Consider the following 25,883-nt stretch of genomic DNA (forward strand, 5'->3'; position numbering starts at 1 on the left):
ATTTTTGTAAGAAAATCCCCAAATCCTTTATTTGACAGATATCAAAAGGGTCTTTATGAACAATGGCCAAAACGAGATATCTCATCTTTCAGTGTGTTAGAGCTGTGTTTCAAAGGTGTTGGAAATGTTGGATCAATAAACAAAACCAATTCTAGTTCTTCCTCAGAGAAGAAAAAGTGGGGCAAGAAATAGCTAATATTGTTTTATTTCAGGTTTAAATAAAACCTTCAATTATGCAAGAGAATAAAACAGCTTTTATGAATCTAGAACTATGAAATTAAGACTAATAACTTCATATTTTAAACTTTCTTGATACATGTGACTCCTACACTTGTACAGCAATTTGCATGCAAATGCTAGGCATTAACTTCAATTAAGAAAATGCAATGTTGTTCTTGTATGATATGGAAGAAGGATTCCTTGTCAGGAACGGGTTGGTCACGTGTCCCTGAGTAAGTGCAGGATGCTCCCTGCTGCTGTATGAGCTTACTGTCAATATTCATCCACGCTGCAATTTCCATTTCAATTCCAAACCTCAAAATTGCTGTGCTCTTGTATAATACACTCCTGGCACTAAATGATGCCTACCTACTGATGTTTAGTGACCTGAATGAAATTGTTTCGATGTAATTGACTGGCATGCTTTGTGTATAGAAATAAGTCTGCTCAGCAAAGGCTAAATTATGTTTTTAAGTCATAAAAAAAAGACTTGTCTATTTTAGATTTTGAAAAACAGCGCGGGCCCATCGATTTCATCCACAACAAGAGGAAAAATATATCAGAAAAGTACACAACCTTAAAAGCCATTGCTCTAGAATTGCACTTTACTGGTTCTCTCCATTTTTGTATTTATAAACCATATCTTTTCCTATTGTGATACAGACTTCTCTGATAAACACTGCGCTGTTTTTAACTGGGAATACAGCCTTAGCTCTCTTTTGGAAGTAGGTTAGGTACAGTTGCCAAAAGGAAATGCAGAATCCAGCAATAGGAACATGCAAGGTGGGCGGGTAGGGTTGTGCGGTGAGTGTATTAAAAGCCTGTACTGCATAAAAGGCTTACCATTTAGAGGTGCAACAATACACTATTTAAAACTTGTTTGGGAAAACTTTGTTAGATCAGATTAAATGTGCTCTGTGCTATGCATCTTCCTATTCTGCACCTCTATTCTCAGTGCTGATGAATTCCATTAAAATCATCACAAAATGTTTTGTCTTCATGAAGAAAAAGAATTGTTTTTCTGTGTTCTCTCAGCTTTGGGAGGGTGTGTGTATGATTCCACCAGAGGGAAAAACAGCAGCGTAAAGGGAGATGATGAAGACCTTCCAGCAGCCTTCCAGTACTTAAAGGGAGCCTACAGGAAGATGGAGAGGGACTCTTTATCAGGGAGCGTAGTGGTAGGATGAGGGGTAATGGTTTTAAACTGAAAGACAGTAGGCCTAGATTAGATGTTAGGAAAAAATTCTTTCCTGTGAGGGTGGTGAGGCACTGGAACAGGTTGCCCAGAGAAGTTGTGGATGCCCCATCCCTGGAAGTGTTCAAGGCCAGGCTGGATGAGGCTTTGAGCAGCCTGGTCTAGTGGGAGGTGTCCCTGCCCATGGCAGTGGGGTTGAAAGTAGATGATCTTTAAGGTCCCTTCCAACGCTAACCATTCTATAATTCTAAGTTATGTCATTATTTTTATCAACCTACTTGTGAAGTAGCTTGTTGAGAACTAGTTAATAGATGCTAAAGGCTGATTCCTTTTTTAAAATTGTTTTCTCTGGTAATACAGAATGGCTATTGCTCCCTTTTCCTCACACACTTTGTCAAAACTGGGCCTCCGATTGCTGTCATCCTATGGTTGGCTTTGAAGGATAAGGGTGGAGGGAAGTGATTGCATAAGAGTAGGAGTCCCAGCCCAAATTCCTGTTTTCATTAGTGAGACAGCTTCTGACTCTGGTTATTAAAAAAAAATAGATTCCCTATGGCATGAGGGCTTCTTACTGCTTGGCCTACTGGACAGGTCTGTTGTGTTATTCAAAGAAGCTTCTAGGTGATAACCAGATGTGTCTGAAGGAAGGGATAAGTTACTGTTCTTCGCTACTGACTATGATGCATTCAGCTTCTGGCCTTGACAGCCATGAAGGTCTGGTAGCTTCCTCGTAGAGCTTTTCAGGTTAACTTGTCTGCCCTCTGGAAAGGATCTCGCATCTGTTTAAAATCTGCACTTTGATAATTACAGCAGCTACTGCAGAAAATCACAAAATTTTTTGCGTAGGAATGAAATGACAGTAGTCATTTCATTTAGCTCTTTTTGGCTGCCAGTGACTGCAAGAAGTCAGCCCCTACTTGCTGTGTCACCTCCAGATTTTTGTCACCTCTGAGGAGCAGCTACTAACTGCTCTTGGGCCTGACTGCCCCTGTCTGGGCTCATTGCCCATGTGGCTAAATGTTCCCTCCCCTGACCTGGCCTCTTGTTCTTTGTGGCATGCCATTTAATTTCAGCAGGCAAACTTAAACAATTCATACTGCTTGACATAGCTCAGGGATAAAATGTTGTCCTCTGAAGTAACTTCCTTCCCTGACGAAAGAAGTGCTGATCAGGTCTGCATAGCTTTGTTTGAATAAATCCTCTGCACGTGATTTCCTGTGCCTTCACTCTTGCTACCTCTGTGTTGTTTTTATTTTGTTTAAGGTTTTGGTTTGGGGTATGTGGGGGATTTGGACAGAGGAGTCAGGTGTCACATCTGTGTCCCATAGTGGTAGGTTCAGATTTCTCTTGGTCAGCCTGAGAAAGGATAGCCTTCAGGAAAGTAAATTTTTTTTTTTCTTTTTGGCCTCCACTAGCTTTGGGGCCTGCCTTCAGATTTCAGGAAAATCTTAACAAAAGAATGCTGTGCAAAATGAGTATCAAACCACCATGCACGTGTATTTTAAAAAATGCAGATGTTGCATTATGATACCTTTTTATGGCTGTAAGCAATTCCATTAAAGTTAAGATTAATTTGTGCTGGTAGTTCCTTGGAATAGCAATGGTAACTTCATGATCCCAAAACCGTATTACTTTAAAGAAATGGTGGTGTATGTGGTATTGAGCACCTTTACTGGCAAAGATGTGGTAAGCATCTGACTAAGATGAATACCTGTGGATAGCCTGTGTGTGTTAAAACAAGCACAAGGACTCTGCAAAAAGGGAATCTTCTGTAGCCCATGCAAGTCAAAGGCCTGACTCTCTCATTGATGGGATGTTGTGTTTTCCTTTGAGCTTTGGCTGAGGGAAGTGATGTAACTGCCATATTTTATCCTCTGAAGGACTCCAAGGGAAAAAATCTGGCAGGTTCTCAAAGACCCTGAGGAGTCATTTGGGCTTCAGGTTTATAATTTCTCATGTTCACTAGAAGCTGCTGAAAAATGCCACATGTTTGGGGCCATGTGTCAGCAGTGTGCTGTGGAGATCTCACACAGCATTCTCCCTAATCATGTTGGAAGAAGGGACAGGTCTGCAACCTTGTAGGTGACATGGAGCATGTGCCACATGGGCAGAGTTAATGGAGCAGAGAGGGAAGGAGATACAGCCCCATTCTCTGTGTAGCAAAACTTCCCTTGCACCTTTGTACCCCTCTCCTCTCCACCACCCTTGGTAATGTGTTTTGGTTTGTTGAAGAAGTCCTCTCTCTGTAGCCAGAGTTCAGCGGGAGACATCTGACGCTAAAAGAAAGCCAGCAGAGCTGCTGGATCTGCATGTGTTCTCCAATAGTCTACACTAAAGTGAGAAATACTGCCTGCTGCAAAGAAAATGGTCTCTGCTTTGGCCTGTTGATGCATAGAGATATTGACTAAAATGTTGACGTGCAATATTTTAAAGCAAGCTGATTATCTAAAAGCCTTCTGAAAGATACCCTATGTTAGATACTAATAAAAACCACAATTTAAGTCAACCTGTTCACCAAGTGTTCCTTTTAATCCACAGTGTCATCTTTCTTCTAAAGAGTACTTACAGGTTTTACTAGTCCTTGACTGTTACTAGGTTCTTGGAAAGTAATCTCAATTGTTTCTGCATGCAGTTTGTACCCATTTAAATTGTACCCTTAACTTTCAGTGTGCAACTTGAATGCATTTCATGTTTCTTAAAATGTAAGTAAAAGATCTGTTTTCTGCCTCCTGTCAGGTTTGTTTATGTCTTTAAACTCACAAGTGTGCAAAAATCCAAAACCAACCCCCCATAATGCAGGCATGATTCACTGAAATGGGGCTGAATTACTCAGAATATTTTTTTTTTCTTCTTCCACTCCCTAAGAACAGCCACTAACTAAAACTTTGCAGAAAATGAAATAGTAAGGACACCGGGTGAGTAAGCTTCTCTTCAAATATCTCATTGTAGTTTATCTATTGCTAATGTTAAGGGGCTTGGTTGGTCTGTAGGTTTGTGATTGTGCAGTCTAGAATTGTCTACGCAGTCCCATCTGTCTCCTCTTAAATAACACTAAAAGTCTGAATTTGTACTGTTTTCTACAGTTACATGTTTGGCCCCCAGACTGTCTCTTCCGTGACCTTTTTCAGGTGATGCTTTCTTGACTTCTTTGCACATATAAACATGCCTTACATTCCCCAGACTCTACATGGAGTCACCTTACTACTTATACATTTTTTTTCCACAGGATTTCTGCTGCTGTGTTAATAATTGACACTTCTTTCTTTTCCCTCTTTAGAGACTTTGCAAAAGAAAAAGGGATACAATTTCCCCGTGTTGCCTTGCCAGCTCTCACGTAAATTTTGTGCCATGATTTTTCTAGTTTTATTAGTACTTGGGTTTTAACCCTACAGTTTCTGCTCCCCTTGCTTGGTTGGATTGCTTTACTGCTGCTTCACTATGATCAAAGGTAAAAATGTCACCCTTCTATCCTTGAGTGGGAGAAGCTTGTCTTCACAATTCTCTAATTCTTTCAAGTGCAAGCACGCACACCACTAAGGAATTCACATATCCCAAGGAATGCAGGATATGTTCCTTCTTTACCAAAGATAGGTTTCTAGAAAAATTTAGATTGACAATGTGTTAGTCATTACTCAGATTAAGCCTTCAGTCCTGTGGATGTGCACAGTTCTGGTGGCATCTTGTATAAAGGTATTAACAGTTACGTTTGATGTGCATGACATCAGAATAATTAAATTTCTTTCACTTTTTTTTTTTGCCTTCCCCTTTTCATCTTTCTGTTTGTCTCTCAGAGGAAAAGGACTATTCTGCTATGGTAGATCCTATGCTCTCTTTCTTTGTATTGTGTCGCTTTAATACAGTAGTGGATGAACATCCTAAAGCGTAGTCAGTTAGCTCATGGCAAAGTCCATCTTGTCACAGTTAGATGCCTAACAGAATAAGTAGTTCAAAGCCATTTTTTCTAGCTCCTAGCTATGTTATGGTCTCTTCTGTGCATCAAATCAAGTCGTAAACATGATAGATTTCGTGTATGTTATTCATGTGCATCCACCTTGTGGGTGTCCAGTTGCCTGCTCACAGAAGTCCACAGAAGCCAGGGAGATGCGCCAGCTGTACAGCTTTCCTTTATCAAAAACCTGTTGTATTTTTCTCCTTTTGTACCTTTTGCATGTCTGGCACAAAAGCTGAGACATAAAGACCCACTTTTGCACTCAGTTTCTAATTATGTACCTGTAAAAATGCAAATGTTTACTTTCACCCATGAGATGTTCTATTAGCTTGGGTCATCAGCTTCCATGTGTAAGTGTATAGGTATTGGAAAGAACTGCACTGTAGATTTTCTTTTTTAACCTATTTTAGTTCATCTCTATAACTTGGATACTATTGAGAAACATGTAGAACAAACATTGTCCTAAGAAAAATGTTTTGGAATGGAGCTCACACATACAGGGTGTAACAGAACAGTGGAGAACCTAAAAATACATGCTTGGGACAAACATTAAAGAAAAGTGAATAATTGTTTGGAATGAATAATTGTTTGGAATGATCTTGAGGAAAGAATTTTTATGACAAAGAATTAAATTAAACAAAGTCCCTTTATTCCTCCTTATAAGTAGCTCTGTATGGTGTCAAGCTCCTTTTAATGTTTAAGATGGTCTCGTTCTTTTCAAATGGAAGTGACTGAGAGGACAGAGAAAAGACTGATTACAGGCAAAATGATTTCCAAAATGTCCGACAAGGAGGATCACTTCAAGGCAATAATGAATTAAAATACTTTTCCATCTCCGAACATTCTGCGGCTTAATCTGTACCTGCATTCAGTGGAAAAAACCCTCATAAAATGAAATACTGTGTGGGAAGAGCCATACAAAAATATGATTTATAGGAAATAACAATCTTCTAACTTACTACTTAACTTCTTTTCTTCCCCAAAAGCTGGGATTAAAAAGTAGGTCAACAAGCCTATTTAAATAGCTTATTCCACAGTGTGGTTTAAATTAGTGTTAGTGACAAGTGTATGAAGTGCTGTGCATTTTGTTTTTATAGCATATTGGTTAAATTTAGAATTGCTCAAAGTGGCTGTTATACACAAGCCTCCAGGCAAATCCTCAGATCTTTTAGTCAGTGGACTTTGTTGTTGTTTTTAAACACATATAACATGTTGGCACTGTATTTGTAAACCAGGTGTTTCATCCAAATGTGCAATTAGAGTAAGAAGTGTTAATGTTCGTGCAGTGGTGGAGCCCCTTGAATTAAGGAGTACAATTTGGGCTCAAAGGGTAATGCATTTATGTGTCTGAGCACGTGATTCCCATTCCGAGCTTTGTCCAGGAATCCCTCCAGAACAGTGATTTTAATCTAGAGACAAGCCGAAACCTTTAAGCGTCACCGAACAGAACTGCCCTTGTAATGTTATTTAGTAATGATGGGTCAGGCAGTTTCGATCAGACAAATGGCCTGAGATGAAAGAGCGATTGTAGGTGAGGAAATGGCTTTTGCAGGAGCTCTGTTCTTGCTTCAAAAGCCATTCTCTGGCTTGCAGTTTCCCTCTCTGCCTCTTGAGAATTGCCAGAAACAATTCTGGCCCTTAAATTCAGAGGTACCTAGCGCCAAGGTGAGGAGAGAGGTTTCCAGCCCAGCTAGAAATCTTTCTCTGTTCCTCCTGCTTTTGTTGCTGTGCAGCAGAGGGTTCTCATCTGCGCCCTGGCTGCGAAGATACCAGCAGAGCCGAGTGAATAATGAGGAAATCTACTCACTAGTGTTTTGACAATTGCTAAATAGGGTTTTGCTTAGATCGTGTTTGTACCTATTTTATCTTCTGTGGAGCTTTTTGTGAAAAGCTGTGGGAGTGAAGTGTTTGCTCAAAAGAATACTTGCAGGGAACTATTTCTGGACTGTATTCATGATTAATTTAATCAAAAACCAGTTTCTCTCACTGTAAAAGTAGCTGATTAATGATTACGTCATAAGTGAGGAAAGAGAAACAGAGAATAAATCAGTGTGTTAAAATCGAGCTTGTTCTTTTTCAGAGCCCTACATAATTCAGCTGCAGCAGCATGTCTTCAGTAGCTTTTTTTGTATCCTGCTCTCCTAGTAATGATACCCTTGTCACAGTCTCCCTCCTGCACTGCTCTTGTTGTATGTTATTCTATTTTATGTAGGTTCTCATTTTGCTTTCATTGTGAAGTATATGAGTACCCTTGCAAGTTTATGGTGTGTGAGGTAACTAGCATCTGTCACATTTGGCTTGTTCCTTCCCTACATGAAGAATTAGATACTTAGTAGGGATGTTTTGTTTTAATAGGATTGTTTTCTGCTTATGGAAAGCAAGATGGACAGAAGAAGAGTGATTTGCATTTGAAGTGAGAATTTATGCCACTTGTGATAGTCCTTAATTCCTACGGGAATTTGTTTCAGAGCCTCGGGTGGCTGCTGGCAAAGCCCTGTGTTTTAATCCCGTTAGCTTTATGTTAAATTTTCATACCTGCAAAACATCTTTGTCAGGTCTCCATCTTCACTTTCCTCCTGTTTCTCCCATAATTGTCTCCTAATTGGAATGGATAACTGAAAATCCTGAGAAACTGAGGCACGAAAAGACATGCCAATGCAATTAAGTGCTTTTTCCCCGCCTCCTGCCCTTTTTTTCTAATGTTGCACTTGTTGGAGAGGCTTCTCATTTGTGCTCTGAAAGCTGAGACACTGCCATAGATAAGTGAATAATGAGGAAAATTAGTCCTTATTTTCAAAGCCATCTATCAAACTTGGTTAACTACTTCATACTGATAGTTGTCCGGTCAGGCCAACGATAAATGTTTGCTTGGTAATGACTATGTTGCTCTGGAGTCATCCCTAAGCTTTAGCTAACTGCCCAGATGTATTTGCGAAGGCATTTAAAACACATATTTGTGTTCTTTTCAATCTTTTCAATTTGTGTTTCTTTCAATCCACTGCAGTGGATTGAAGTAAACGATTAAGCATACTTCCAGTCAGGACTGGATTTTTGTGTTGGACCTGTGTTGCAAACATACCTTAATAAAAACTGTCACATACTTCTTTCCTCCTCCTTATGTAAATAGTGAGATGAGTTTGGTGCAATATGGCAGGGTTATATGATGCCATGTTACTGATATAAGAAGTCATTTGAACATGTATTTTGTGGAATGAATTGATCTGGCAATGCTTCACAAGTTTCTGGGAGAAACTTGTAACCAACTACCTCTCTAATGACTATTCATAAGATGTGATGCCATCTCGAAACATTATTTAAATTCAAAGAACCCCTCAAGAAGTAGTTAAGTTTTAAGACTATTTTAAGAGCTTGAGAGGTTTGAGATACAAAGAAATAAGCCTTTATTTGAAACAATATCAATTCTTATTAAGTTTGATGAATCTGATGGATATTTCAGGGATGTCTCCTGTTTAGCATTGAGAGAGGACCTCTAAAGATGCTCTGAGAATTTATTGCTACAAGAATATTGACAAATTACTCTGTCTTAGCACTAATGGACTACTTATTCATGAACTGGAGAAGAATATCCTGTTTTCTTGTGCAAGAAAACATCAAGAAGAAAGGTAAGAAACCCCAGACAGAATAGATTCCGCAATAAGGCATGAAGAATGACAACAATCCCATACCTTCCCAGAACAGTGACGACCTCATCATGACCATATGATCATGACTGAAATTATGAAGTTCCACAAGGAAACTGGGTTAAAATTTTAAGATAATGTGTTAAGTAAAAATTGAAAAGCAACGGTGGCAAAACCCGTATAAATTATTTGCTTAAAGCATGGCCCTATAGAGGAGCTGTAGATCAAACTGAGATTCTGGACAAATAGTAAGACTTGATTGGAGTTTAATAAGCATCTGTCCCAAAAATTCAGATATGCTTTTGTTTATCTTATGTCATAGGACTCGGGTACAACCACCGATATTTGCTATTTATACTGTATTAGCTTTTCCATAGTAAATGACGGCGTCTTCCACAGATTGGTGAGATGTCATTCCCTATCTCTAAATGTTTGCTTACCTAAGATGTACCCTAAAATGTGTTTCAATCTGGAGAATTAAGAATCTTGAGGCTGACACTAACCTCATTGTCAGAGGTCCCTGTGACTGAAGGTTTCCTCCGTAAAAAAGGTGTAAATTAGGTAGCCACTCTTTGTGCTCTATTTTTACTTTTCTTTTCCTTAGTAGTACCACAACAATCATAGTTAGTCACTGATTAACTGATCATTTTTCTTCTCTTTAATTGTGAATTTTACTGAGTTGTACAACCAAATTCCATGATGGTCCAATCCATGAGTTTTTCTTGAGAGACAATCATTAAGACTTGCCCTGCTGTGTCTTGTTTCTTTAGGCCCTTTTTGTTAACCTTCTCAATAAAATTCCTTGATGCTTAACTATATGAAGCGCCGCCTTCTACTCCAAATATCTCATCTAGGAAAACAAACAAGTAATCCTTAATATAGTTCCTTAGGAAAGTGTTTCTCTGTGGATGGGCTGAATGAGCAAGGCTTGAATAATTGAAGTTGGATTTTACAATCCAGTTTATCTGCAATGATGTTATCATACATGATCCACATAACTTTGAATTATTTAAATTTCTAAAGTGATCTATTGTTGTTCATTCTGCCTCTATAATGTCACAGCTTGCTTTCTGTCTCTCACACTGATCTCATGGTAAAAGGAAATAAATACGTTCATGCTTTAACAAGCAATTAAGCTTTTTGTTATGCCATCATTAGTCTTTCCACAGAAGTGAGGCAAACTGGGCTAGCCAAACAACTGTTTCTCACTACTTTTGATATGCTGAGATGGCTCTAGGTAAAACATACATTTCTCTTTTGCTTCAGGTATTCTTGTCATGTGCTGCCTATCCTAATCTGCAGCCCTGCAAAGAGTTCAAATCACAGGTAGCTTGTCTCTGGAGAAAGGGTTATTGACAGGGTAACTTGATAACTTCTTTGCTTTTTTTCACTCCTGTTATTCTGTTTTGATAGTGGGTAGATACACCAAAATGGCACTGCGTGGTACGTGGCTAGGAAAATCAAACAGCTAAGATTTTTGCTCATGAAACAATTTCAGTTAGATATGCATAGATGTCATTACTTTAAGATACATCCTCATAAAACTTACATTCTCATGTTTTGTGAGTCTTGAAACTTAGCACAAGTAAAGCTAACAGTTTTCATCTGAGCAAATGGGTTCTGTCTAACACTGAATTGACATGACATGACATTTTATATGAGGATTGTCCTTTTGAACTAAAAGAAAGGGGCGGGGGGGAAAAGTGCCAACGATGTTATTAGCAAAGCATACAAATTTCCTGGTGATTCTCCTGAGAGTCTAAGTATGATTCAATTAATCTCTCGTAAATTTGGGCGACGATTCCCAAACTTGCGTTCCCAACTGTGTTTTTAAAACCCTGGTGGTTTCACCCAGCATTGGCTAAAAACACCTATTGTGAGCAGTCATCTGTGTTTTTGTGGTTGGAGGCATTTTTTGCCTTTGCTCCCGTCTGTCAAAACCGAGCACAGTGCAGCTGATGTATTTAGGACTCTGGCTCCATGTAAAATTACGAGTGGTTTTTCTGGTGTAGCTAAGGCTGTGTTCCCAGAGATGCAGGCCTGTGCTTAATCTGACCCATCTCAAATGGCCCTGCTGTCCTAAACAAGGCTGTCTGTGCATATGGGTAAGCTTATACCTAAATACCTGCAAGAGATGGGATTGAAGTTTGACCTGAACCACTAACAATATTCTGGAGGCAACAGATTCCTTGATCATCAGTTCCTCAAGGCATTATGTTTTTTGTTATTTTTTATTTATTTGTTTTAAATTAAAATTGCTCTTCCTTGTATAAATGTCATTGCCAAGAAAAAAAAAAAAATTGCTACAAGCTGACCTGATCATAAATTCTGGGAGGTACAACTTCTAGTAAAACCTATAAATTGAAAGGATTACAACATTTCAAAATTCCTTTAACAGACACTGTCTTTATTTTAATTTCTTTTTTTCTTCCTAAATTATTACTGTCCCTACAGGAATGATGGATGACAGAGAATGATGTTCCCATTAACTTAAATTGTTACCCATAAACCCTCCAGAGATTTCTAATTAATATGAAAGTTTACTAGATTGGGCTCATTGTGAGAGCCTGCTCATGGTACTCTGTATTTTTACCAACGCAGTCCAGAAGTCCATAAATCTTCATAGCTCTGGGCTTCCCAATATGTCCCATTACGATGAAAAAGTGGCATCTGATGCAGGGAGTGTAAATACTGTATAGGTGTTCAATAAAGTGTTTCATTCTTCACTGGTGAATTACAGCTTTATGGCACATAAATAAAGCAAAGAAAGGAGAACTAAAATATGAGAAATAGGTGTATATCACCCATGTTATCTGGAATGAAATTGTTTCTACTGGTGGTGACAAATTTCTCATCTTCAATTTGCATTCACGTCTTGTGTTATGTCGCTCTAAAGGCAGCTGCTTGATGTTGTTATACATGAACTCAAATAGTTAAGTGATGGATTCTGCTATCCTCCAACTTTTCATGGGAGAAATAAGTCAGGCTAGGTCAGACACCAAGGCGGGGGATAGTTTATCATCCTGGTAAAGTTTGAGAAGAAACAATATTTTTTAAGAATCAATTTTATATAGTTAAAAGACATGGAGATTTTGGACACACAAACTCTTTGTTGGTTGATCAGGATAACAGTCTTTTGATCCACTTATGTGGGTTTTTTGGGGGAAGTTATTAGTTAAATTATTTTTTACCACTTTGTATTCTGGAGGATGCTCTTCCTCCTTACTGATTCACAATAAAAATACCCTCTTAAATGTAAAGATGATAGGTATGAGACTTTACCCCAGGAAGGAACCTGGCTGCCTGATAGGATGCTGGAGATTATGGTTCAGTATTCAGTTCTCTCTTTAAAACAAAACAGAAAATCCTCAAAACCCCCAGCTGTCTGCATTAGATAGAAGAAAGCTGAGGGACATAGAACCTATATTCAGTCATGTGGGCTTAGTTTTTGGTGCAATTTAACTCTAAAATTGCTTTCACAGGGACAGATATGTTAGCTGATCAATCACAGTGGTTTATTTAGGTACTTCTGAAGGTATCGTGAAATCCAAATATTCTTGGCTCTCTGGTAAGGCAGCTGGATGCCTGGTGCTTTCCCTGATCTGAGAAGGTGTCTGTAGGAACCAGTGTCTGTAAGAAGCAAGTGATCTCAATCTATCTTCTTGGCAAAATGAGTATCTCTGTGATGGTGGTCACAGCCACAAGGGCATTTCAAACCCCAACTCCAGTGCTCCTCTGCAGCTTAGTGAGTGAAGCCCAGGCATCAGGGCTGTGGATGATGTGGGGGATGAAACCAGTAGGAATGGTAGACATATAGCAGAGACCTGTTACCAGGCAGCAATGATGAACGCTTTCTTCCTCGTTCCGTGTTGGTTCTAGGGCTGTGTGTAGTACAGCAGCTGCAAAGGACTCTGGTTTCTTTCTTCCTTCCGTTCTTGTGCACAACCTTCCTTTGAACCATATGGAAAGAAACCACACTACAAGCTATGGACTCAGGCTTGTGGTTCTGGACCTTAAAAAAACCAAAACCAAACCCCCACCCAAAATCCCCCAAACAACAAATCAAAAAAATCCCCAATCCCAAACCCCAAACAAAAAAGCCCAAACTCCAATGAAGAGCAAACACATAAACAAAAAAGCCCCCTCCCTAAGAAAACAGTATAAATATGCTGACAAGACCTGTTTTGTTCAGCATCAGCCCAAGATGGGTTTTGTTGTTGTAGTGATATGTGAATTTTCCTAATTCAATCACTAGAGTAATCACTTAGCAAAAGATGTGATGACAGAAGTGAAAAGGATTTCATAGATCATCAAATCCAAGCTGCTGAGCTAAGCATATTGTCATATCACCCGGTTTATAAATGTGCCAGCTCCATCAGAATTGGTTAGGATGTTTGCTCCTCTTACCTGTATAAGCAGATTATTCTAGAAAATCACTTGCTTTATGGAAGGTCCAGTCTATGCTTATTTATGGCCTGGTTATATCCATTGGCTCTTCAGTTTGCACTGCAGTTTAACAGCTCTTTTCTCCCTCCAGTGTTCATAGAATCATAGAATTGTTAGAGTTGGAAGGGACCTTAAAGGTCATCTAGTTCCAACCCCCCTGCCACGGGCAGGGACATCTCCCACTAGATCAGGTTGCTCAGAGCCCCATCCAGCCTGGCCTTACAAACTTCCAGGGATGGGGCTTCCACCACCTCTCTGGGCAGCCTGTTCCAGTGTCTCACCACCCTCATGGCAAAGAACTTCTTCCTAATGTCCAGTCTGAATCATCCCATCTCTAGTTTTAATCCATTCCCTCTAGTCCTACCATTACCTGACACCCTGAAAAGTCCCTCACCAGCTTTCTTGTAGGCCCCCTTAAGATACTGGTAGGCCACTATAAGGTCTCCTGGAGCCTTCTTTCCTCCAGACTGAACAACCCCAACTCTCTCAGTCTGTCCTTATAGGAGAGGTGTATTCATATATAGCAGTCCAAAGACTTCTCTCTGCTCTTTTTCTTTTTTTTTTTTTCTGAATTTTGTGCCTTTCATGTAACATAACCATTCTTCTGATCATCTCAGCCCTTCTCTAACCTGTAGTAGTCTTAATTCATCATGGAAACAGGTAACTGGAATTTGTAAGCTTAATTCTAGATAAGGTCTTACAGAGGTAATACACAGTGCTCTGACTTATACAATGTGTGATGTGTCATAGGATTGCGTTTGTCTTTTTTATATCTGTACTTATGGTCCATCGTCATTGCAATCTGTGTGACTAGGCATTTCCAGCCAGTGAACTCTGAATCTTTAGTAGAAATTTTTGTTATATGCCAAGACACTGTCTGTATGATGAGACCTAAGGTTGCCTTTCCGTTCCCAGCTGAAAGGAAAGCAAGCCCTAATGGACAGGCAGGAAGAGACGCAGTGCACTTCGGTCATGTTCTTGACTATCAAGGGTCAGGATTGTAGGCTGCAGAGTCTGAAATGCCCATGCTTATTTTGTGAATTATTTTATGAATTTTACTGTATTTATCTCACATTCTCTGCATTTTTGATATTGCCCTATTGTGTCATCAGTACAACTTACTATGCGCATAATGGTAAGTGGCTTGATACGATTTAGGCAGATGCTCCCATCTTCATGGATGGGAAGTATGTTCCCATCCATGAACTGCGAGGCAGTTCTCTATGTTATTGCTGGCTAGATATGAAATAATTTAAAATCTGCATCGGTCAGTGTGTTTTCTTTTTTTCCTTTGTGTTTCTGGGCTCCGATGGAGGTGCACAATACAGCAATGTTAAGGTGGCCTTTTTGGCATTTTTGGGTGGCATTTCAACTTGCACAAGTTGACTTCTTCCTAGGAGGTTATACTCATTCTTAGTATTTCATACACATGAGCTAAACGAGTTACTCCAAATACCTGGTATGTTAGTGGTCTTGGTTAACAGGAGTTACCATAACTCTAGCAACTGTCTCTTCACTAAATTTACAGGTTAAATCAAGAGACACTGCATTTGACTCACACACGAGATTGAGGTCAAGGTGTGTGTGCTCTATTCTCATCCCTGCCACAGATCTGCTGGATAAGCGTGGGTCAGACTCTGCCCTTTAGTTTCTTTGTCTATAAAACTTAAACACACATCATCAATTTAACAGTTCATGACAGGTTACCATTTGAGTTCAGCCATGGCCTCTGCCTCGGGGGTTTTAAACCAAGTGGCATGTTAAGGTGTATTTGGCAATGTTGCAAAAATGTGGTAATGATTATATTAAGTCAGTGAAAGAAAAAAAAAAAAGAAATTAAATATATTCTGTATGTTCCTTCAAGTTCAGCAGCTGAGAGTCATTGAAAGTAGGGGTTTTAAGGTTCCTTGCAGTATGGCATATGTTCTGGCACGTACCCTGGCTATACCCGGACTCAAAGACCATAACCAGCTATCCAGTGTTTAGGAAGCAGAAGGGTTAGATGCGTGTCCATATTTCACTTTTGTTGAATGTCTCATGCCTTTCTTCTTTCAGGAGTTTTGTAAGTTTCCCTCTAGGACCCAAGAGCTCTAATGTGCCTTCTTCCCCTCATCGCTCACTGCCAGGAGGGTAACGAGGCCTGACTTGGAAATGCTGCGTGAGTGGCAAGCAGCTGAGCAGTCTGATTCTGTGTATTGCCGCATACAGCACTGTAAATCTGGCAAACCTAATTATACTCAAAGGGATAATGACAACTCCATATGGAATGGAAAATTGTTTGCATGTAGATTTTGCTTCTTAACTCTTCTGGTCTTCCTGTAGTTAGTAGGCAGGCAGCAGCCTCCAAAGCTAACAGTGATACTACTTCTTGTCCAGCTGACATGGAAGATTTACCTTCACATGAGCCAGCTGGCTATCTCCTTGCCTCCTTTGACCTAAGAGACCGAAATATATCATCCTTGAGATATGACCAGACTCTTGGAACTCACACCTTTTTCTGAGAAAGAGGCAGCATTATTAGTACTCTCTGTGTGCTTTGCTTCAGTGATATATAAAATACATAAATATACATACATACATATGTATGTATATGCTTTATCTAACTATCTTCATGCACAGATGTTAAAACGAAAATGTATACCAAAGAAACTTCAAGCTTACAAATAGAAATCCAGAAAAAGAACCAGGAAATGAAAAACCAAGGTACTCTGTTTTCATTTTGACATGACTGTCTTACTTCCCCTACCCTGCACATGCGGTAGCTTTAATTATCAGCTGAATTGTTTAAATATGCAGCTAAATTTATTCCATATACATACTCAGAGGCATTGATATTAGGAGGATCAGAATATTTTCATTTCCTGTATTTGGGGATTTAACTTATTACACTTCAATATGGCACTAGTGGGTTTTGTACTTATTTTCCTTTCTCTAATAAATATAAATAATATGGAGAAAGATAAAAGTGGCTTTTCTAAAAATATTGTTTTATAAGTAGTCTTGCTAGGCTCTGAAAGTCACATCTGGAACAATGAATTGAATGGGACGTTATAACATTTACTGATGCTGCTGTTTGGCTAAATCTTGATTTTGCAGAGACAAAAAAAAAAGAGTATCAGTCTGAGCCGTGAATCTTTTCCAGGAGAATGTAGAATTTGGAGACAACTGAAAGGTGATAAAGACACAGAGAATTCCACCTATTTGGGTGTGGTGCCAGGGCAATATTGGTGATTGGTCTCATTAAGTTACAGATGCTTCTTTTAATCTCAATTGTTCCAGCCAATCCCGACAACCTCCTTTTAACAGCATTGGAAGTAAATGGGGCTATTTTGCCTCTCCCCTTTTGGCATCTTGAAACTTACAAAATGCTCAAATGTAGCAATTTTTAAATTATCCAAGATTGCAAAAATGAAATTAAAAGCATGACATAAAAGCACTTTAAAAAGTGCTAACTGTGGATTCTTGTCTTGTATCTCATGAACAGCAGATGTGGCACAAACCTCTAGCAACAATCTGAGATGCCTACAATGCAGAGATTTATTAAAAGCAACAAAGAAAACCCCTTACCTAATGTAAATAGCTGATGTTTGTTTACTGAATGTCTACTCCTGGTGGCACTTACTGCCTTTACTTTATATTGACTAAATTAAGAAGATCATTGTTCAAATAAACCAGGCTAAAAATTATCTCAAAGAAAAAAAAAAAGTTAGAGCATCTTTCTTCAGGGTAAGGAATGAGGATTGTGACAATGAAATCATTAGAATCTACTTATTAATTGAACATCAACAGCAAATGAAGGTAGGATTTAGAGTAATTAAAACAGAGGTGCTCCAGATTTTAAGTCATTACAGTCTAAACTAATGTACTGCTACCCTTCTTGCTCCACAGGTTTCCTGTGAGCAATGTGTACAGCATCTCCTAATGACTATAACGGGGTAAATAGTCTTGGCCATTGAACAAAGCAGGGTGCTTACAAGAAGGATGCTGCTTGTGCCGAGGTTGCTGATCATGCATTGCTCAGTGCTCTCATCTGTTCTGTACATTTGTCATCTGCTCTGTCACATCAGATCTGTGATATCCATCTTCTACGTGAAGAAAATAGTCCCTCAACGCTTATTGCAACTGGCGTTGTGAATAATATATGTTTAGGACGCTGAAGATCAAGCAAAATAGATCACATGTGATATAAGAAAAGATCTCAAAGGTGATCATATAGGACTGTTTTATAAGCTGACTTTGGAAATTCTTGTTGTCAAACTTATAAAGATAAGTTAAAATAAATAAATAAATAAGTATGACATAAAGATAGGGTGTTTGCTCCTAATGAAATGCCCTACTTAAGATCTTTGCATCTTTTGCAAGTTTTAACTGCTTCCACTGGAGGCAGTTCTTAAAGCTGTCTAGCACCGCAATTATTTGCAGTAATTTTCAGCCACAGCATCCTTCAAAGGGGTCTACAGAGATATATCCAGGAATGTATCCAACTGTACTAAGCACTGGACATCTCTGATGCTACGGAAGATGTCTCACGTTTGGATTCCATCCATAAAAAGGGATGTAGTGCAATTCCTAAGTCCTAAGACTTCCAAACCATAGATTACATTGTGAATGATCTTTTTAAATCTTTTAAGTGAAATTTGTTGTTGGAGATGACTTCCCTGAGGATTACTGGCAAACGCATTATATTAACAGGGGTACTCTACAAATTTAGATGGCACAGACTTGATGACTCTTTCATTCTAATTTATCTTTGTACATGGTTTATAACACCCCCCAAATTACTTCTTGGTGGGCAATTTTTCATGCTTGCTCTTCTCTCAGAAGTGAATTTTTTTCAAAGGATTTCAAAGAAAATCATTTTAGCTCTGAGTGAGCTGTGTGTGAAAAGGATTGTTTTGACACACTTTTATGCTCTGGTTGCTCCAGAAGCATTTAAATCTGAAAACTGCAATTGTGATGGGTAAGTCTCAGCCTCTTGGATAAGGTGTCATAAGCACACAAAAAAAAACATTAAAAGGACATTAATCAAGGTTGTGAAGTTAACCACTTGCCAAAAACGTTAGGCAATGACATAATGAAAACTGATAGTGAATCCTTACTTCATCCCTGCTCTGTGTACGTGTTATGCCAACTTTTAAGTGATAATGTACTTTTTTTTTTTTTTCATGTACTGTCTTTTTCTCACCTGGTATTGTCTTTCCTTACTGAGTCTCTCTTATCACATTTGTGATGCAGTTTTCTTGCCCAGTAATTCTTTGCTTTATCCATCCAGACCTCATTTCTACCCCACCCCTTCCATTTCGTTGCCTCACATTCTTACTTTCACCTTCACTCATGAATGTCTCTGCCTTTGTCTCCTTTTCACTCTGATGCCTTATGTTGTCTCCCTGCCGCTGGCCAAGAAGAAATGAGACTGTAAGGAACAACAGCAAAAAAAATCCATATCATATTTCTTATGTACTTATCTTAAGGTGTAGAAAACTGATTTACGTATGGGAATATGTTTGGGAACAAACTTTTGGAGGAGGGATGGAGGGGAACCCTTCCAGACTGTGGCTACAGTCAAGTGTCTCCCACTATTTTGTCTTGCAGGTCCCTTTGCTATGCCATGTGCTCTGGGATTTCCAGTGGGGTTCAGCTTGTTTATTTCAATTACCGTTGTGCTGAGATTTCTAATACTGTGTTAGTAGATGAAGTAAACACATTAGAAAGGTCTGCTGGAGGAACCTACCTAGAAAAAAATAGATGAGACAAAAAAACATCGTTGGTATTCTTTACATATTTGTATTTCACCAAATACATGTGAGGATGCTAATTTTGCATGCAAGTCCTCTGTGGGGCCTAGCACTCCTTTCACTCCTACCCACCTTGTGTGTTTCCCATTCTCTCCTTCTAGCTCTTTATTAAAGTGATTTTTTTTCTACATCCTTTTATGTTAAATTAGCCTAGGCCTGTGGGGAAGGTTACTGTGTGTACGTGGCATCAACTGGAGCAAGCCCCTGCAGGTCTGTGAGGCATTGTTGGCCTGTACTCTGTACTCCCGCTATGTTTAGTGAACACGCTGAACAAACCAGTAAGCCCAGCTCATTGGGTGAATTTTAACCTTAAACTAATTCAGGAACTTCCAGAGCTTTCTCACTGATATTGCAAAAAGCTAACTTGCATTCCTAATCTTCTACACTCTAAGTAGATTGGGCTAATTTGTTCCCCAGCTGTTTAATTTACAAAGGAGGCTGTCATTTGGTGTTAAATAAAACTGTAAAAGAAGGAGCTCGGGGAAGATCTGTGCAACGATCAAAGTTTGTTCCAGTTCAAAGCTGCTGTTGATATTGGGTGTGATCCAAAATTTCCTGATGCCAGAGGAAACGGTTCCATTGATGTCGTCAGATTTCGGATCAGGGCCAGCGTGCTCAGCCCACTGCTCTTCTGGTGTGCTCTGGTACCTGGATCTCTTGGAGAGTGGGCTGTGCCAACGGCATTTAGAGAGATTCCACTCTAATTGTCCCCTACCTGGTACCACAGGCAATAGATGCCTCCTCCCACTCTTGTAATTCACTCTAGCAAGCTGTTTCCCTTCTCAAGTACTTGAAGTATTTAATGTGAGGTATTTTTATCCTTTTTTTTTATTTTATCTTTTTTCCAGCCTGGCCTTGCTTTTCCTTTGCTTTCATGAGGCCAGGTGTGTATGGTTTTGTGTAATCCGCTGGTGTTGTGGACCAGGTCCGGGTGGCCCCTGCTGCCTGGTGGGCAGCTGTCCCCTAAATGTGAGTTGCTGGCTCATTCAACCAGGAACTGATTCCTGGATGGTCTCTTTGGACTCAATGTCTGAGGCTGGACATGGTGGTGGCCCCACAATTGACACTCTGTGTGCTTTTACATTTTTTAAAAAAAGGAAAAAAAACCAAACAAGTGTTTTGGGAATCTAGGCAGTTATATGAAAGATAATGGATAAATTGCATTTCTAGTGATTTGTTCTGGTATTATTGTATGTTATAGGCACAGGAACCAAGCTGTGGTGTTCTGTGATTCGCAAGCCCCACCAGAGTGTGGCCAGCCCTGGGACGGAGAGAAGCTCCCTGGTGGAGGGTTTGAGAACGGTGGTCTCCTTTTGGCTCAGCTTGTCAGGGAAATGTGCCTCATTGGGCAGTCTCATGGCTGAATTGATTTCTCAGTTGTCTTATGATCCATATTTCCCTTTGGTGTTGCCAATCATACTGTTTTCTCTTTTGCTTCATCTGCCTGTTTTTTCCAGGCTTTATCTGTTTCTGCACTGCTGAAACTTCCCATTCTCCCTTCCAATTTACTATTAGACGGAGTGGGACAGAAACCCCTGTCAGATAGTCTGTCTGCTGGTTAAAAGATGACGTTGCCCTTAGCTAGGCAATCTCTTACATCAGTTCAAGGGATAAAGACACGAAAACACTTTTCTCGCTGTCAGATCAGAGCAAACATTTAACTCTTTCCAATATCCAAATGTTTTCTCAGTGATTTTTAACAACTGTTGATAACAGATTAGCTGCTATGGTAAAACTTTGCTTTGCAGACTATGTACTATTTCAGGCTCTGTGCTGGTGGGTGACGAGTGCTGGTATAAGTCAGTTTCCTATTCTGAATCTGTTCTTCCACATATAAAAAGAGAATAAAAATCCTGGCTGCCTTTCTGATACACTTTGAAATGCACCACTGAAAAATGTTACTTAAAAGTTGGACATTATCATCTATAATTATAATCAAACCCATATGGGTATTATGCGTAAGAAGGCAGCCTGATAGTATGTATGGCTGTAAGTGTAAAAAAAATCAGGAAATTCCAACTCTTGTTGTAGATGAGTGACTTTGCAGGCATTTTTCAGCACAGATATTAGCTGTTCATTCTGTCATTTAGGCAGAGAACATGGTGAGTTGCATTGCTATATGTTAAAATTCCCCCTGTATTTAATTTCTCTGTCATGATTTTGCATCAGCATAATCCTTTGACCTAACTATGAAAGAATCAGCAAAGGACTGAAAACTGAAGTCAGGTTTAGAGCTGAATGTCCTGCTCTACTTTGTGAACAGCATTAGCTTGCGGGGAGGGTGGCAGCGGCAACCCACACCCCCAAAAATCTAGAACTGGACCACAGAACCCAAATTATTTTTTGAAGGTACAGCTTCTCTTTTGATGTCTGAAATTTTTACTCCTATTGAACAGTTCTGTCTTGGACCATGAAAACCTTGAATGTACTTCTGGGCATCAGGTTACTTCAGGAACCTCATCAGCTTTTTACTGGCTTACAAAAACAAAAAGGTTTTGTTATCTCAGATAAACACACATCAGTTACAGTTGACTAAAAACTCTTTTTAACCTGTGAACACATCTGAAGCATTAAGTGTTAAACATGTAGCTTTGTTATTTTCTGGTTTCAGGTATGTGAACTGGGTAAATCAGCATGCAATTCTGCAGATGAAGAAGGTTTCAGATATACCTCTAAAACTCCAGCTGCTCCTTCTGCTCATCTCACTTCCCTTGCTGATCTTGGCTGGACACCTCAGGACAGTCCAAGGACACGTACAGGCTGCTGTCTGACACACCTATTTTATAAAGGTTGGTTCATCAAAATGAATGCCCTCTCCCTTATTTGATTTTTATTTTGTGATTTATTGGTTCCAGTCCATGGTATCAGTGCAGTAAACTTAAACCCTCCCAAATATCTTGACTTCATTTAGTATGTGTTACATAGAATATCCCTGATGTGATTTTATTTATTATTTTTTAAGAAAAGAAGGAACGCGTCTTTATTGTAACTATACTGGCTCATGCTGTGTGGTAAAGGAGCAATAAGGTTGCAAATTGCATGATTCATCAATCTGGAAATATTGTGCAACCCAGTCCTGTTCTATTTGTCTGCATCATTATACTAGCTTATTACATTTCACTGCTATTTTATAAAACTCAGAACAAATGCTTGTTTACAAGTGAAGCAGATTAGAGCCTACGCTCAGTTGGTATAAATCAAGATAGTGAAGTTGAGATTCTCTCTTTCTTTTCTTCTTTTTTTTTTTCCTAAACTGCAACCATTTCTTGCTACTGTCAGTAATATTAATAATACAATGACTGTAGAAGTAGCATCTTGAGGTCTTAAAAGGAATATGACCATACTGTGTTACACACTTCAAATACACCTGATGAAGTGTTGGAAGTTTCCCTGAAAGGAGATCCAGTCTGGAGAGGGACACAGAGAACAACCAGGTTTGTTAGAACACCTTTTATAAAGTTCTTTTTTTTTTTTTTTAATAGACTTGAGCTGTTAATAGCAGAAAACTATTTACACTATTCGTTCACTTACTCTTTTGCACTGTTCACGTACCTGCACACAGCTGGAGCAACAGTGAGAGGCCAACCCTACTGTCCTCAGAAGTGGATGGTCATCCTGGCACATATGTTTCCACTCTGCACCCACTGTTATCTAGTGATGGTTCCTCCATCCACATGTGTAGGCCCCTGGGAACCCTGTTCAGGCAGGTTCGTGCAGAAGAGCTTTGGTGGCAGGAGCAGCGCTGCTGAGGCACCGACTGTGACTGAGGGAGACAGAATGTGCGTGGGAGAAAGGAAGAATTGACCCTGTTGTGTGGCTGGGGAACTGGGCCACAGAATTTTGCTGACTTCTCTCACCCCTGGCAGGAAGCCTGTAGCAAGGCTGTGAACTGAGTCCAGGATGTCTCTGTCCTCCTTGCTCAGCTCTTCACTCTCAAGAACAACTGTCTCTGCAGTTTTCAGCTCCTGTTGTTCTTCTTGCTCTGCTGGAAGATATGTAGTCATGGTGTAGTTCCTTTCCCAGATTTACTGGCACTCTGGAAATAGGCTCCAAGATCTGAGGAAAACCTCGAAATGTCTGAGATCAGGTCTCTAGGGCTTGGTGGGCACACTTTTACTGTGACTCAGCCTGAGCTGTTTGTTCCTCTCAAGAACCAGTGATATTTCTTCTAGTCTTGAATGTGCAAAGTGTGCATAGACAAAGAGGAGCCCAAAGAGATGTGCCAGGTATCCGAAGGGAACAATTGCTTAGAAGAGTCTATTTTCCCTATGACTCTTCCACCCAACACATCTAAAGTATTTAGAAGAAAAGAAAGAATAAGCTAAACATTTGTAAGAAGCTAAATCCAAAAGGAATACTCAAAAGGATTAAGAGAAATGATTATTGAGGTTGTGATTCAATATGTGTTTCGCAGGAGTCACTTTGTTTTCCCAACGCTTGTCTTTCCACTGTTCCCCAGACCAAGGGACAAAATTAACAATTGACAAACCCTTGTTTTTATTTCACTCTAGATAATATTTCTTTAGATAACACTGATGAAGGTACTTCAGGATAGTGATTTTGACTATATTGATTTGGTGGTGATGGTGTCAGCATTAGATTTTGCTGATGATACGTATCATGATCAGGCCTAACATTGTAACTTTGTGTTAACCTTTTCTCTAGTACTTTTTTTTCAGCCTCTGAAAGCTCATTAGGTTTTATAGAGGAAAGACTGTTTGGAAATTGCTTGTATCTTTAGGTAAATTCCATTAATGTAATATGGACTGTATGTATAGAGTTTATAGCTTGATCATGAAACATTTGCTGGTTTTGAAAATATCACAGTGTGTTCTGAATGAAAAACATCTAGACCTGGCTTCTTTTTTGCAGTGGGGTCTGATGCTGAGCCATTAACAGTTGCAGGATTAGGTCCTTAGATAAAACTCTACAAATGGGAAATTGTAGCATTTGAACCAGGTCCTCAAAAGAGATGAGTAAACTCCTCGGTCTTTCCTTACCCCAGTTAAAAACTAGTCTTCAAATGGAACTAGATCAGTCTGTAAGATCTGTTACCTGATCCTACCGAACCTGATGCCACACTGTGCTCTCCTGAGACTACCTAGGCCTTGGAGTAGACCCCGGCAGGTGCAAGTGACTTCTTAGTGCAAAGGTCAGGAGAGTTAGAGGCGTTTGTGATGAAAGCTAAAAAGGAAAAGTTGTGAAGACAAATAACTCCTCTTTACTCTGTGCCTTTTCTTGTATTCCATTGAGTATTGCTATTGATTCACTGAATCAAAAGCATAGAAATCCCTTTAAATACCAGTAACTTTAATCATTTGTTGTAGGTATTGTTCACTGAGTTGTCGTAGGTAATTAGATTCATATTAAAACAAGACTTTTGTTGAGTAAAGTGTCAGTTCTCCTTACCATTAAAATATACCTCAGGTTACATCAGAATATTTAAAGTGGATTGACAGTGCTCTTTTTTCAAACTATGCTGGCGGAACGAACTTCATCTGAACTTCCTAGTCTTAAAAGTATTCTTGATACTCTCACTTCCTTGTCCTGATATCCTTAGGTGTGATTAAAGTAAGACAAACAAGTTTATGATTTTAAACCATAGCTACAAGAGAACATTATGCAGAATAAGAATGGGCTAAATGATCAAACTGAATTGGAAAACCTCCTTGAGATATGAGGGTGGGATGACCCCTGCATTTGATAAGTGAGCAGCCTATTGCTGACACTGGTGGGAAGCGAATAATAAAATAGAGTTAGTGTAAGTATCTTTAGCTGATACTAAACTTCATGTTTCACCACTGATTGAATGTGATCTTACTGGTTTTGACTATGCCACTTGCAGCAAATTGTTCTCCTGGTTATACATGAAAAGCCACTGGCCTTTCTGGGAACTTAAGGAATGGAAAATGATACCAGAAGAACTTGGCTGATTGCAAAGTGTGCCGTAAAATTTTGGCCGTCAGATGGAACACATTTGGAAGATTATTTTGCGGACGTGTTTTGGGTTAGGAAAATTGGTGGTCTCTCCTAAAAAGAAAAAAGAAGAAATAATTGAGCCTTTGCTTTTGGAGCCCAAGAATGGGACCAATTTCCAGGCTATATTGAAAAATTTAGAACAGCAAATTCATGTCAGATCAGAAAAACAGAAAATTATAATTACAAGAAAGCACTGTGATTATTTTTTCTTGTGTAATTCAGTTGGGAGTCATAGCTCAGGAAAGGCATGTGATCAATAAGTCTTGTTCTGTTTAACTATCATAGAACAACTTGACTAACATCTGAGACAATTTCTCTACACTGCCTCAAAGCCGGAATAGACAGAAAAGGAGTCAACTGTCCAGATTGATTTAATCCATAACTAAAGATGAGTAGCCAGAAATGGAAGGGGAAATGTGGAACAGTTCTGTCAAAACCCTTGATAGAGCAAAACAGGTATGTATTAGGTTACTTTGAAATGTTAAGATGATTTTTAATGGTGGGACTACTGAAATCAGTAAAAGACAAGTGCCTAACCTACTTCATAATTTTTGTGAGTTGCACTGGTTTTCTGGCTAAAATGCAGGTGCTTTGTTGTCTTTGCAAATCTGTGGAAGGCTGGATTTGTGTTAGGGCCCTGAGTGCACTAATAGGCCTTA

The sequence above is a fragment of the Rissa tridactyla genome, chromosome 2 (genome assembly GCF_028500815.1).
Source record: "Rissa tridactyla isolate bRisTri1 chromosome 2, bRisTri1.patW.cur.20221130, whole genome shotgun sequence".
Taxonomy (NCBI): Eukaryota; Metazoa; Chordata; class Aves; order Charadriiformes; family Laridae; genus Rissa; species Rissa tridactyla.